Source organism: Somniosus microcephalus, chromosome 5 (genome assembly GCF_052327205.1).
Source record: "Somniosus microcephalus isolate GS21.2 chromosome 5, FLI_Smic_1.0, whole genome shotgun sequence".
Lineage (NCBI taxonomy): Eukaryota > Metazoa > Chordata > Chondrichthyes > Squaliformes > Somniosidae > Somniosus > Somniosus microcephalus.
This window is the reverse complement of record NC_140991.1, coordinates 210,606,665-210,622,261: the sequence shown is the minus strand read 5'-3', so window position 1 is coordinate 210,622,261 and position 15,597 is coordinate 210,606,665.

Below are 15,597 nucleotides of genomic sequence, written 5' to 3'. Positions count from 1 at the left end.
CCTTTCTTAATTAATCCCTTTGTCCTCCTTTGTTGAATCCTAAACTGCTCCCAATCCTCAGGATTATTGCTTTTTCTGGCCAATTTATATGTCCCCTCCTTGGATCTTATGCTATCCCTAATTTCCCTTGTTAGCCACGGTTGAGTCACCTTTTTTGTTTTATTTTTATGCCAAACTGGGATGAACAAATTCTGTAGCTCATCCATTCGGTCTTTGAATGTTTGCCATTGCCTATCCACCATCAACCCTTTGAGTGCCATTCCCCAATCAATCCTACCCAACTCGCTCTTCAGACCATCGTAGTTTCCTTTATTTAAATTGAGGACCCTAGTCTCTGAGTCAATTACTTCATTCTCCATCTTAATGTAGAATTCGATCATATTATGATCGCTCTGACCCAAGGGGCCTCGTACAACAAGATTGCTAATTAATCCTTTCTCTTTACATAATACCCAGTCTAACATGGCCTGATCTCTGGTTGGTTCCTCGACATATTGGTCCAGGAATCCATCCCGTAAACACTCCAGGAATTCCTCCTCCACAGTATTGTTACTAATTTGGTTGGCCCAATCTATATGTAGATTAAAGTCACCCATGATGACTGCTGTGCCCTTATTGCATGCTTCTTTAATTTCCCTTTTAATGCCATCCCCAACCTTCGCCTTACTGTTTGGAGGTCTATATACCACCCCCACTAACGTTTTTTTCCCCTTAGCATTTCTCAATTCTACCCATACAGATTCCACATCATCAGAGCTAATATCCTTCATTACAATTGTGTTAATCCCTTCTTTAACCATTAATGCTACCCCACCTCCCTTTCCTTTTTGCCTATCTTTCCTGAATATCGAATACCCCTGGATGTTGAGTTCCCAGTCTTGGCCATCCTTCAGCCACGTTTCTGTAATCCCAACCAAATCATATTCGTTTACCTCTATTTGCGCAGCCAATTCATCCACCTTATTACAAATGCTCCTCGCATTAAGACACAAAGCCTTCAGGCTTGTTTTTTTAAAGCTCTTAGACCTATTAGAATTATTATTTACTGTGGCCACGTTTGATTTAAACCGTTGATTTCTCTGACTGCCACTTTTGTTTTTCTCCTTCCTATCTTTTGCTTTTATCCTTATTTCCCTTTCCTCTGTCTCCCTGATCAGGTTCCCAACCCCCTGCCATTTTAATTTAAACCCTCCCCCACAGCACTAGCAAACACTCCCCCTAGGACATTGGTTCCAGCCCTGCCCAGATGCAGACCGTCCGGTTTGAACTGGTTCCACCTCCCCCAGAACCGGTTCCAATGTCCCAGGAACTTGAATCCCTCCCCCTAGCACCATTCCTCTAGCCACGTATTCATCTCAAGTATCCTTCTATTTCTACTCTGACTAGCACGTGGCACTGGTAGCAATCCTGAGATTACTACCTTTGAGGTCCTGTTTTTTAATTTATCTCCTAACTCCCTATATTCCGCTTTTAGGACCTCATCCCGCTTTTTACCTATATCGTTGGTGCCTATATGCACCACGACAACTGGCTGTTCACCCTCCCCTTCCAAGATGTTCTGCAGCCGCTCGGAGACACCCTTGACCCTTGCACCAGGGAGGCAACACACCATCCTGGAGTCTCGTTTGTGGCCGCAGAAACGCCTATCTATTCCCCTTACAATAGAATCCCCTATTACTATAGCTCTACCCCTCTTTTTCCTCCCATTCTGTGCAGCAGAGCCACCCCTGATGCCAGGAAGTTGGCTGCTGCTGCCTTCCTCTGATAAGCCATCCCCCCAACAGTACTCAAAGTGGCGTATCTGTTGGACAGGGGGATGGCCACAGGGGACCCCTGCACTACCTGCCTGCGCCTAGTACTCTGCCTGTTGGTCACCCGTTCCCTTTCTTCCTGTCCAACCTCTACCTGCGGTGTGTCCAACTCCATAAACGTGATATTCACGATGTCCTGAGCATCGTGAACGCTCCAGTATGCATCCAATCGCAGCTCCAGTGCCGCAATGTGGTCTGTCAGTAGCTGCAGCTGGATGCACTTCCTGCACATGTAGTTGTCAGGGACACAGGAAGTGTCCCTGAGTTCCCACATAGCGCAGGAAGAGCATACTACGGGGCTGGGCTGTCCTGCCATGACTTACCCTTTAATTAATTAATTAAAATTAAATGAATCCCACCAATTTCACTTCAATTAAATGATATACTAAAAGGCCCTTGCTTAACAGTAGTCCCCGCTACACAACAGAGACCTTAGAAACCACAAAATTTAAGTTTAGAAAAATTTAGAAAGAAAATACTCACCAGCCAATCACTTACCTGCTTCTTTGTGACGTCACACTTCGATTACTTTTTGCTTCCCTCTCCCGGAACCTGGATTGTTAAGCCGCCTCTGGTGCTCCCTCGCAGGTCCGCCACCTCTCCGCTCTCTCGGGGCTCTGGGCCTCGCTGCTCGCTGCCTCGGGGCTGCTCCTTATATACTGCTGCCGCCTCTGGTGCTCCCTCGCAGGTCCGCCGTCTCTCCGCTCTCTCTCTCTCTACAGAACAAACGGGAAACTGTTCAACCTCCGTCTCCTCCAGTCCAGATTCAAGGTCATCCCATCCTCTGTCATCGAATTACAGTATGCAGACGATGCTTGCGCCTGCGCACACTCTGAGGCCGAACTCCAAATCATCGTCAACACTGTCACTGAAGCGTACGAGAGCATGGGTCTTACACTAAACATCCATAAGACAAAGGTCCTCTACCAACCTGTCCCTGCCACACATTACTGCCCCCCGATTATCAAAATCCATGACGAGGCCTTGGACAACGTGGGCTATTTTCCATACCTCGGGAGCCTACTGTCAACAAGGGCAGACATCGATGACGAAGTCCAACTCCACCTTCAGTGTGCCAGTGCCGACTTCGGTCACCTGAGAAAGAGAGTGTTTGAAGACCAGGACCTCAAACCCAGCACCAAGCTTATGGTCTACAAAGCAGTAGGGATACCCGCCCTCCTGTATACTTCAGAGACCTGGACCATGTACAGCAGGCACCTCAAAGCACTGGAGAGGTACCACCAACGCTGCCTCCGCAAGATCATGCAAATCCATTGACAGGATAGGCGTACCAACATCAGTGTTCTCGCTCAGGCCAACATCCCCAGCATCGAAACTTTGACCACGCTCGATCAGCTCTGATGGACGGGCCACATTGTCCGCATGCCTGATATGAGACTCCCAAAACAAGCGCTCTACTCGGAGCTCCAACACGGCAAGAGAGCCCCAATTGAGCAGAGGAAATGCTTCAAGGGCACCCTCAAAGCCCCCTTGAAAAAGTGCAACAACCCCACTGACACCTGGGAATCCCTGGCCCAAGACCGCACAAAGCGGAGGGGAAGCATCCGGAAAGGGACTGAACACCTCGAGTCTCTTTGCCGGGAGTAAGCGGAAGCCATGCGCAAATAGCACAAGGAGCGGACGTCAACCCAAGCACCCCACCCACCTGCCCCTTCAACCACCTGTGACAGAGACTGTGGGCTCGAATTTCATCGGGCCGTTGAGGTGGGATTGGGGGCGTGTGGGGGGTTGAAATTGCAAAAACTGGCGGGCTGGCTCCATCCCGCCTCCAAGCAATTTTCATTAAATCGTGTCTACTGGTTCCGTCTCCATCCCGCCTCGGGATAGGCCGTTAAGGCCCTTAACAAGCACTAAATTGCCTCTATAATGCCATTTTGATCGGCCTTTCTGATTTTAACCTTTTTCCCACGTGAAGCACGCCTGTTCTGAAACATGACAGTGAAACCTGGCGGGAGCACAATTGGATTGCTGACTATTAGCTGCAGCTCAACCATTAAATAGGAGATTTGATCAGCCATCATTTGCAGGCGGCAGGACTTTGTTGTCTCAGGTCTGGGGGAACTTTTAGAAGGCATAACCGCAGCTGTGGAAGTTTGGAGCCTGACACCCATCTCCAGTGTGACCTCCTGGGAAACCCCTCTCGCTACCTTGACTGAGCGCTTCCTCAACTGAGGCATATACCAGAAGCATGGGAGCCATTTATTTCCTTCCCTTCTGGACATCAGATGAGAACGAAGACCAGCTGCGGCACCAGCAGAACCATGAACAACAGCAGCACCAATAGCAGCAGCACCAACAGCAGCAGCACCAACAGCAGCAGCACCAACAGGAGCGCCAAGCTGCTGCTCACCCACCTGAAGCTGCACAGGCCAGAAGGGGCCAGCGCATGGAAGCCCATCGGCACAGGAGATATTCCCCAAACAAGGTCTACAGACACAGGGTCAGCTACCTCAACATCTCTGAGCAGCAGTGCCAAAGACGGCTCCAACTTTCATGAGAGGTAGTGGGTGACATCTGCGCAATGCTGCAACAAGACCTGCAGGCCAGAGGACCAGGTGGACAACCCATACCAGTGGCCATCAAAGTCACCACTGCACTCAACTTTTTTGCCTTGGGCTCATTCCAGGGATCAGCAGCAGACATCAGCGGCATCTCCCAGGCGGCTGCACACACTTGCATCATGCAGGTAATCAATGCCCTCTTTGCCCTTGCGCACAATCACATCTATTTCACCAAGGATCAAGCAAGTGTCACGGTGCGAGCGGTTGGATTAGCTCATCTGGCAGGCTTTCCAAGGGTGCAGGGCGTCATTTACTGTACACATGTGGCCCTTAAGGCACCCCATCGCAATCCAGGTATTTTTGTCAACCGCAAGGGCTTCCACTCCCTTAACGTTCAGCTGGTGTGTGACCACAACAAGGAAATTTTGCATGTTTGTGCCAAGTACCCTGGCAGTTGCCATGACTCCTTCATACAGCGCCAGTCTAGTGTGCCTCCACTATTCAGTCCACAAGACCAACTTGACGGATGGCTACTTGAAGACAAGGGCTATCCCCTGAAGACGTGGCTAATGACGCCATTGAGGAGACCATTCAACGAAGCTGCGGAGAGCTACAACTCCAGGCACATGTCCACCAGAGCCATAATCGAGCATGTAGTGTCCGTGTGTTGATAGAGACACTGAAGACAGGAGTTGGTTCATAGGTGTTTACTGTGGTGTATGTAACCTGTACCACCTTAAGAGACTACCTTAAGAGATGGACTACTTTCTCTTGGCTACTGTATATTGTATTACCGGTGGTGACCACACCGGTATATAAACTCTGTGTAGTAATTTGCTAAGCAGTTCAGCCCTGACCTTCGATTAGTAAAGACCTGTTTTAGTTATTCTTGTTGTCTGTGTCCAGTGATTTATATTAAGCATATCTGGAACACTCAGACTCAACAGTGGCGACGAGTCCGATCTTACCCTGCGGCAGTTTGCATCCAAGGCAGCTTCGTCCCCAGAACGGGCGTCGAGAAGAGGCATCTGCCCTCATCATCCTGCTGAGCACCGCATTCGCACAGGAGGCATCGAGAACCTGGGGAAATTACTGACCACGAAGTCCTCCATCAGCGACAGGCAGTGATTATCCTTCTACCACGGTGGTGGGTAAGCCGATCTAGCGACACGGGCGGAAAGTCGGCCGCGTTGTCAGTGGAGAAGGGGAGGGAAACCGGAGGAAAAAGGGCGGAGAACTCGACCGCAGCCGGTGAAAAGGACCGGGCTGCAATCGGGGCCGAGAGGCGCAGCGACAAGGGCAGCGTTAAGGCCACGAGAACCGCGGAGAACTTGACCACAGCCGGTGTAAAGGGCCGGGCTGCAATCGGGGCTGAGAGGCGCAGCAACGAGGGAAGCGTTGATGCCCACGAGAACCGCGGGGGAGCAAAAGCAGCATCGGGGGAAAGTAAGAACCGCTGGGAGGCGAGAACGGCAACAGCGCGGTCAGCGCCATTGTAGCCAGCGGGGGAAGAAGACAAGCGCGGGACAAGCCGCCAAGCGCGGGAAGCCGCCATTGTAGTCGGCGGGGGAAGAAGACAAGCGCGGGAAAAGCCGCCAAGCGCGGGAAGCCGCCATCTTGGGAAAAAAAAAAAAATTCAAGGATGCCTAAACACGGTAACATCACTGCTTTTGATAGTGATGTTGAAGATTGGGCCACGTATGTAGAACGCATTGGAGTTTATTGTACAGCAAATGAAGTACCAGATGATAAGAAAGCAATAACATTATTAAACTCAATGGGGGCGAAGACGTACGGGTTATTGAAGCATCTGATAACACCAGATAAACCGACGGATCAGACTTCCGTGAAAATTGTTACGATCGTGCAATAACATTTAAACCCCACGCCGCTGATGATAGCGGAACGATTTAAATTTTACAGCAGAACGCAGCTGAAAGAGGAAAGCAACGCTGAATTCTTAATTGAACTGCGTAAGCTATCAAAGTACTGTCAGTTTGGTACAGGACTAGCAGATGCTCTGAGAGATAAATTCGTGTGTGGATTATTAAAAGAAGGAACACAAAAGCGTCTGCTAGAAGAAAAGGGCCTTACGCTTGAGAAAGCTGTCACCATTGCAGCATCGCACGAGGCCGCAGCAAGAGGCACCGTGGAAATGCAACTAAGGTCATCGGAACTCAGCACCAATCAAATGGCATTGGGTGCAATAAAGTGTTATCGTTGCGGAAGGACAACGCACGATCAGAATCAGTGCTGGTTCAAAAATCAGGAATGCAGAAAATGTGGCAAGCTCGGTCACATAGCTAAAGTATGCCGGTCAGGTAAGAAGACCAGCAGCAAAAAGTCACCGCAGGAAAAGTGCAAAAAGGTACACAAGGTGACAGAGAACAGTTCGGATGAACAGAAGACGGATTCAGACTCCAGCAGTAAGGAACTGGGTTGTCTAAGAATACATAATGTGGGTAACACAGCAGACCACCAAACTATCTGGGTCACACTTCAGATAGCAGGAGTCCAAGTGAAGATGGAATTGGACACTGGATCGGCATTGACGGTCATGAATAAGCAAGATTACAAAAGGTTATTTCCACACATTCCCTTAAGGGATACGGAGATTGTTTTGAAAACATACACGGGGCAAAGAGTATACCCCATTGGAAAGATAAAGGTAAAGGTGGTCCACAAGGATAAAGAAAGCTGAGGAATGGACTTATATGTGTTGCCTGGGGGAGGTCCACCATTACTGGGACGGGAATGGATCAGGAGAATAAATATGGACTGGCATTCCTTAAAAGCACTAACTGTAGATTCCGGCAAAAAGGAAGATGTCAAACCTAAACGACTGTCCAGAATATTGGACGATGCTAAAGAGGTGTTCCAGCAGGGACTGGGAACACTGAAAGGAATTACGGCAAACATCAAAGTTGAAGAACATGCAAACCCGAAATTTTTCAAAGCCAGACCGGTACCTTATGCGATACGACCTGCTGTGGAAGCTGAGCTGGAAGGACTAGAACGGTCCGGAGTACTGTCAAAGGTGGACTGGAGTGAATGGGCCACGCCCATTGTTCCCGTCATGAAGCGTTCATCGAGTAACAAACCGGGGGAACCGGGGAAGGTTCGCATCTGTGGCGATTTCAAGATCACTGTTAATCCGGTGCTTCACACGGTGCAATATCCGCTTCCACGGATTGAGGATATCTTCGCTTCGTTGGCTGGCAGGAAACACTTCACCAAGATAGACCTGGTGCAGGCGTATTTACAGATGGAAGTTGATGAAGCGTCACGCCAGTATCTCACGCTCAACACGCATAAGGGCTTATATCGGTATAATAGATTGGTTTTTGGAGTGGCATCGGCTCCAGCGATTTGGCAAAGGGCCATGGAGCAGGTATTACAGGGAATTCCAGGCACACAATGTTACCTGGACGACATTCTGATTACAGGAAATGATGATGAGGAACACCTTGCAAATTTGGAACAGGTGCTCAACAGATTGAAAGAATATGGACTTTGAGTTAATCACCAGAAATGTGAGTTCTTTCAGAAGCAAATCTCGTACTGTGGTCACGTCATTGACCAGGAGGGGCTTCACAAGTCACCTGACAAGATCGAAGCTGTTGTGAAGGCTCCCGCTCCGGAGAATGTATCCCAGTTGAGGTCGTTCCTAGGGTTGATTAACTATTACCATAAGTTTCTGCCAAATTTATCCACAGTGCTACACCCGCTGAACGCTCTTTTGCAGAAGGGAGTGCCATGGAAGTGGAGCGAGGACTGTAAGTGGGCCTTTCACAAAGGCAAGGCATTGATCACCTCTAAGGAAGTGTTGGCTCACTTTAACCCAACGCTGCCTATTCGGTTAGCTTGTGATGCTTCTCCATATGGTATTGGGGCAGTGCTCTCACATAAGTTGCCAAATGGCTTGGAAAGACCAGTCGCATTCGCATCCAGATCATTGACCTCCGCTGAGCGCAACTATGCTCAGATAGATAGGGAGGCTCTCAGCCTTGTGTGGGGAGTAAAAAAATTTAATCATTACCTGCAAGGGCAAAAGTTTATGCTGCTGACAGACCACCAGCCATTGGTTTCCATCTTTAACCCTAAGAAGGGTGTTTCGGTGATGACAGCGCAGAGGCTCCAGAGATGGTCCCTTTTCCTAGGGGCACATCAATATCAGGTTGAATTCAAAGGTACAAAGCAACATGGTAATGCTGATGGGCTGTCGCGCCTGCCACTACCTACAGCGGAAGAGGCACCGACAGTTGACCCTGTTGAGCTATTTCACTCGACCATCATCGAATGTTTACCAGTCACCAATGCAAGTATTGAGAGAAAAACCAGGAATGACCCGACACTGTCTCGGGTCTACGAATTGACAGTGAAAGGATGGCCAGCTCATGGTGAACCACTGTTACCGGCATTCTCAGCCAGACGAGAACAGCTGTCCGTCTGTCAAGGAACATTGATGTATGGAACAAGGGTGATTATTCCTCCTAAATTAAGGGAGAGAGTTCTAAAGGAACTGCATGAAGGTCATCTGGGGGGAGTCAAGATGAAAAGCCTTGCTAGGGCTTATGTGTGGTGGCCAGGCATCGACCAACAAATAGAGGATCTGACTAAAAGCTGCTCAGGGTGCCAAAAAGTTCAAAATGCACCTCCAATTGCACCGCTGCATCCATGGGAATGGCCTTCAACCCCATGGCAACATGTACATATTGACTTCGCAGGTCCATTCATGGACTCCATGTTTTTAATTGCGGTAGACGCACATTCTAAATGGCCAGAAGTGATTAAGATGGCGACCACTACCTCGGAAAAGACGATCGCAGTTCTAAGAACAATATTCGCAAGAAATGGACTGCCAGAACAAATATGTTCAGACAACGGACCGCAGTTCGTGTCAGATGAATTCCAGAAATTCATGAAGAAGAATGGGGTGAAACATTATACCTCTGCTCCATATCATCCGGCTACAAATGGGTTGGCCGAGAGATTTGTACAAACGTTCAAAAAGGCGATAAAGGCCATGAGCGAACACCAGATTCCACTACAACACAAGGTGGACAATTTCCTAATGGCATATCGAAACGCCGCTCATGCAGTGACAAATCAAAGCCCTGCCATGATGTTCTATAACAGGAGGCTGCGGTCCAGGTTGGACTTGTTAAAACCAAATGTGCGGAGGGAAGTAGAAAACAAACAGTTCCAGCACATAAATAACAGGACCACTCGGAGTTTCGAAATAGGACAGCCAGTGTTAGCCCGGGACTATAAGAATGAGAAATGGCAGTCGGGAACAATTCGTGCCAGAGAAGGACCCCTGATGTACACGGTAGATATTGGTGAAACCATAATACGACGTCATGCTGACCAAATTGTAGAATCGAGAACAAGGGTCGAACCCATGACTACGACAGAGACACCAGTAGAAGAAGTTAGTGAACCTGAAGCATCTACCTCAGACGCCAATGTATCTGATGATGTCCAATCCATAGAAAATCAACTAGAGGAGTCACCCCAGCAACGAGAACCAGAGACCCCTGAAAGGCGTTATCCAACTCGGATCAGGAGGCCTCCTCAGAGACTGAATCTTTGAACAGTTTTGCATGAAGTTGTATATATGTTATCCATGTTATGTTTAAATGGGGATGTACACTGTTAAGCTAAAAAGGGAGGAATTGTGGTGTATGTAACCTGTACCACCTTAAGAGACTACCTTAAGAGATGGACTACTTTCTCTTGGCTACTGTATATTGTAGTACCGGTGGTGACCACACCGGTATATAAACTCTGTGTAGTAATTTGCTAAGCAGTTCAGCCCTGACCTTCGATTAGTAAAGACCTGTTTTAGTTATTCTTGTTGTCTGTGTCCAGTGATTTATATTAAGCATATCTGGAACACTCAGACTCAACATTTACTAAGCAAAGTCTGGGGGGGGGGGGTTCTAATGGATATAACACAATATACAGGCTTATATAGCCCGAGTGGCCATTACCGGCATTACAGCACATATGGGGCTCTTAAAGGCACATACACTACAATTCCTCCCCTTTTAGCTAACCAGTACATCATATTTTAAGTAATTATTAATTACATGTTATAAGAAAAATAATATACACATTGTTGTAGTTAATTAATTATAAGTCAGTCTCTCTGGAGGCTTCCTGACTCAGTCCGGATAACGCCTCGGTGGTGTAGTAGTTTCTGGTGGTGTAGTAGGTTCTTTTGGCAAGGCTGATTCGGCTTGAATGCCAGTGTCGGGTTCATCGGGTTCCAGTATCACCGGATCGGAGGTAGATATGGGTATCTCTACTTCATCGTTCGGCGTATAGAGTTGTGGTGTAGGTTGTCCCTTTTCGGATGACTCTATGATTTGGTCAGCATGGCGCCTTATTATGCTTTCTCCGATGTCCACGGTATACATCAGTGGTCCTAGTCGTGTGCAGATAGTTCCAGGCTGCCATTTCTCAGTACGGTAGTCCCGGGCCAAAACTTGTTGACCTATCTGGAAGGTTCTAGTTGGCCTTTCATTCATGCCTTGAAACTGCCGGTTCTCCACGTCCCTTCTGATGTTGGGCTTGACCAAATCCAGCCGGCATCTTAGGTTTTTATTGAAGAACATCATGGCGGGAGTTTGGTTGGTAACCATATGTGTTGCATTCCTGTATGCGAACAAGAAGTTATCCACCTTGTGCTGAAGTTTTATGTCTTCATTACCCATGGCCTTTATGGCCTTCTTGAAGGTCTGGACAAACCTTTCAGCCAATCCATTGGTGGCGGGATGGTATGGGGCGGACGTGTAGTGCTTAACCCCATTGTTTTTTAAGAATTTCCTGAATTCTTCGGACACAAATTGCGGTCCATTATCAGAACAGATCTGTTGCGGCAGCCCATTCCTGGCAAATATGGTCCTTAATACTGTGATGGTTTTTTCCGTGGTGGTGGAGGACATCTTTATTACCTCCGGCCACTTGGAGTGTGTGTAGTGTATGTAACCGTCTACCTTTAAGAGACTATTGTATGTAACCGTTCACCTTTAAGAGAACTATTTTAGGTGTGGCACTACTTGTTTGGCTTCTGTATATGGTAATACCGATGGTGACCACACCGGTATATAAGTGCTGTGGCATGATTTATAGGGCAGATTCGCCCTGACCTTCGAATAGTAAAGTCCTGTTGTATGTTACTCCTGAAGTCTGTGTCGTAATTAACTGCACAACCCACAGACTTTACAGTGGCGACGAGTCCGATCGTACCCTGCGGCAACAATATTTTCAAGCAACGAAAGAGCGTCGAAAAGAGGCAACCACCCTCGTCATTCGGCTGGGAGAAAACTCAAGGCTGCAGCAATAGAAAGGAGGAAGACTTTAGCGACAAAAACTTCCATCAGCAACAGGCACTGACTGTCCCTTCTGCCACGGTGACTGTGAGTAAGGGAAAGTGAAAAGAATAGCCGGAGGATAAGGGCTGGGCACTCGACCATGGTCGAGGGGAAAAAGGAGCCGGACAAAAAGTCGGGTCCAACGGCGTCGTGAGAGACCGCGACCGGCGGGAAAAGCCGGGCGGTGACCGAAGCCACAAAGCGCTGCGACCGGGAGCGTAGGCGCGGGAAGAGAGAAACTCAGCCGCAGCCGGGGAGAGAAGCACCGGACTGCGAGAGGGCTGGGAGGCGCGATTGGGGTCCGAGCGAGCGGGAGAGGCAGAGCCGACCAAGAGAGACTGCGCGAGAGCCAGTCCAGCGGCTGAACTGTCCTCCGTCAACGGGGTGTAACCAGCGCCGGTAGAGCCGAGCGAGCGGGAGAGAGGCAGAGCCGAGCAAGGGGAACTGTGCGAGAGCCAGTCCAGCGGCTGAACTGTCCCCCGTCAACGGGGTGTACCCAGCGCCGGTAGAGCCGAGCGAGCGGGAGAGAGACAGAGCCGAGCAAGGGGAACTGTGCGAGAGCCAGCCCAGCGGCTGAACCTGTTCGCCATCAACGGGGTACGCAGAGCCGGTCGCCCTGCCATAAAATTTAAAAAAAAGGGAAAGCCTTGAAGCCGACGCGCAGGCTGTGAACCTGAAAGCCAGCGGCCGTCGCCCGTGGGGAAAGTGCACCCCTCCCGCCAGGGAAGAAACGCGGGAAGCCGCCATTAGGCGGGGAAGAAGACAGAAGTGGGAAACCGCCATTGAAGTGGGCGGGGAGAGAAGATAAGAGCGGGATACCGCCATTTTCGCGGGAAAACCGCCATCTTAGAAAAAAAAAGAAATAATAATTTAAAGAAATACTTGTGTTGTTCCCAAAGAGAGGAAGATGCCTAAGCGTGGTAACATCAACGATTTTAATTCCGAGGTAGAAGACTGGGCCACGTACGTGGAACGCATTGAGATCTATTGTGAGGCCAATAAAATAGAAGAAGATGACAAAGCTATAACCTTGCTGAACTCGATGGGCGCAAAGACATACGGGCTCTTGAAGCATCTACTAGCACCAGCTAAACCGGCGGATCAGACTTTCGATGATATTGTGGCTGTCCTGAAGGACCACTTGAACCCTACACTGTTGATGTTGGCGGAACGATTCAAATTCTATGCGAGAACGCAACGGAAAGACGAAAGCAACGCAGAATACTTGGTCGAACTGCGTAGACTAGCGAAATACTGCCAGTTTGGAGGGAATCTGACAGAGGCATTGCGAGACAAGTTCATGTGCGGGTCGGCAAAGGAAGGAACGCAAAAGCGACTACTCGAAGAGAATGACCTTACACTTGACAGGGCTGTCCTTATTGCAGCATCGCACGAAGCCGCAGCGAAGGGAACTGCGGAAATGCAGCTAAAGGCAGCAGCACTAAGTGTGGATCAAATTACCTCGACAACAACAAAATGCTATCGTTGTGGGAAGACAACACACGACCAGAACCAATGCTGGTTTAAGAACCAGGAATGTAGGAAATGTGGCAAACTGGGTCACATAGCTAAGGTATGCCGGTCAGGGAAGAAGACCAACAACCAAAGGACCAACAACCAAAGGAAGCCATCACAGGAAAAGTACAACAAGGTACACAAGGTGGCTGAGAAGAGTTCAGACGAACAGAATTCAGACTCAGACCCAAACGGCCAGGAGCTGGGTAGTCTGAGAATTCACAATGTGAGTAAGGAAGCTGACCTACAAACTATCTGGGTCATGCTAAAAATAGCTGGAATCCAAGTGAAAATGGAGTTGGACACTGGATCAGCTCTATCAGTCATAAATCGAAGGGATTACCACCGGCTATTCTCACATATACCCTTAAGAGATACCAAGTTCGTATTGCAGACATACACGGGGCATAAAGTATACCCCATGGGAAAGATAAGAGTCAAAGTGAGAGATAGGGGTAAAGAACACCCAAGAATGAACTTATACGTACTACATGAGGGAGGACCACCACTTCTAGGACGGGAGTGGATCAAGAAAATAGACATGGAATGGCACTATCTAAAAGCCATAACGAGTGAGGACTCGGTGCAGACAATCAGCTCAGATTCTGAAACGGATGACGATAAGACCAACCCAAATATGAAAGACAAGGCTGAAATGGACTTGCCGACGAAGGTTGGAAAAACGAAGGCATGCATAAAGGCTTATGCTCCAGAGAAGAACAAAGTTTCAGAACAGAACTCCACCGAACAACGACAACCTAGTTCGACAGAAAATTCTGAGCCTGTTCAAGTTACGGACATATCCATGACGGAAGAACACCGAGCTCGGACTCAAACTTATTTCAAATTACGACAACAATTAGAACAATTGAGTTACCGTCTCGTACAAGAGATGAAAACAATGAAAAAGTTCTATGACACCGAATGGCAGAATCTGGAAAGACAACAGAAGCAGCTAGCTCAAGCAGAGAGCGACCATAGAGCCATCGTGACCAATTACCGATCACATCTCCCTTATGCTGTTCAGGAGTTAGAATATTTGCAGGAAGAAGCAAATGAAGAGGAATCTTCAGGAAGCCAGGATTTTATCCCAGTTCTTCTCTACGACTCCTTACGAGCAGAGTGTGAGAAGTTGAAAGAACAGTATGAACAGGCCCAGGCTACAATTCTGGAAGGGGTTAACTCGGCAACCTCCGAAAAGCTAGTTTCAGTGGCAGCATATGAGCAACTGAAGGTTGAACATGAGCAAGAAATCCAAAGGCTGCAGGAAATTCTTGATGAGCTCAAGGCCAAGACAGACTCATCGGTAGAAGTTCCATCCATAGATGAGAAATTAGAGGTGAAAGACATGGCAGAACCTGAAAGACAAGATGTACAAGAACTCATAAAAATATTAAAGGAAACCCAAGACAAATATGGTGCGTCAATGACCGAGATTCAACAACTTGAAGAACAGATTCAACTGGGAATCCGTTCAGTGGAAGAAAAGGGAACTGTAAGAAACACAGAGACTGTAAGAATGGCCTCTGAACATGAGCTAGAGAGCATCAAGGCGCAACCTCTCTGAGCGCTGGAAGCCAAAGTACAAGAGGAAAAGAAGGTGAAAGCATTGGAGGAAAAGGTGGATGAAATGGAGAAGACTCTGACACACAGTGTTCCCGTGGAAGAGTTAACGGTCAGCCAACTCCTTCATATGCTGAAGGACAAGACTCTACAATGGGAACAATCTGAACACGAGCTTCAATCTTCAAAGGGGAGGAGTTCGGAGCTCTCAAAAGTTATGGAAATAGCTGAGGTTGCAACACAGATTTTACAGGGATGCCAAAAGTACGCTGAATCACGTCAATGTGAACAGCAGAATGTTGAAACAGCTGCTCCAGTAGAAGGATTGAATAGCCTGATCAATCAATCCCCGAGGGAAGGGGAAGTATTGAAATCACAAACGAGGTCATTAGTGAAGGATTTGCAGGAAACCCAGGAAGAGCGGGATGAATATGAACGCATGAAGAAGTCTCTTCAGGAAAGATGTCTAGGGAGGGAACAACAGTCGGCTAACGTCCAGTTGGGTACGGAAGAAGTAGCAGGCCCTCTCGCTAGACTAGCTCAGGACGACACCGAATATTACCATGACCTGTTGAGTGACACTGAATATTACGAGTATCTGGTCTGCCCAGCTTGTGATGAAAACTCCCAAAGTGCAGAAATCAGGATGAAGCACTTAAAGTCTAAGGAACATAGAGAGATGGTGGCGCTACGGCTGGCAGCTGATAAGGGAGCCCCGAGAGTCTCCAAGAAGCAGAAAAGAAAAAGAAGAAGCAGAAGATGATAACCATCAAAATCATTATCACTCCTACCAGATCATGCACG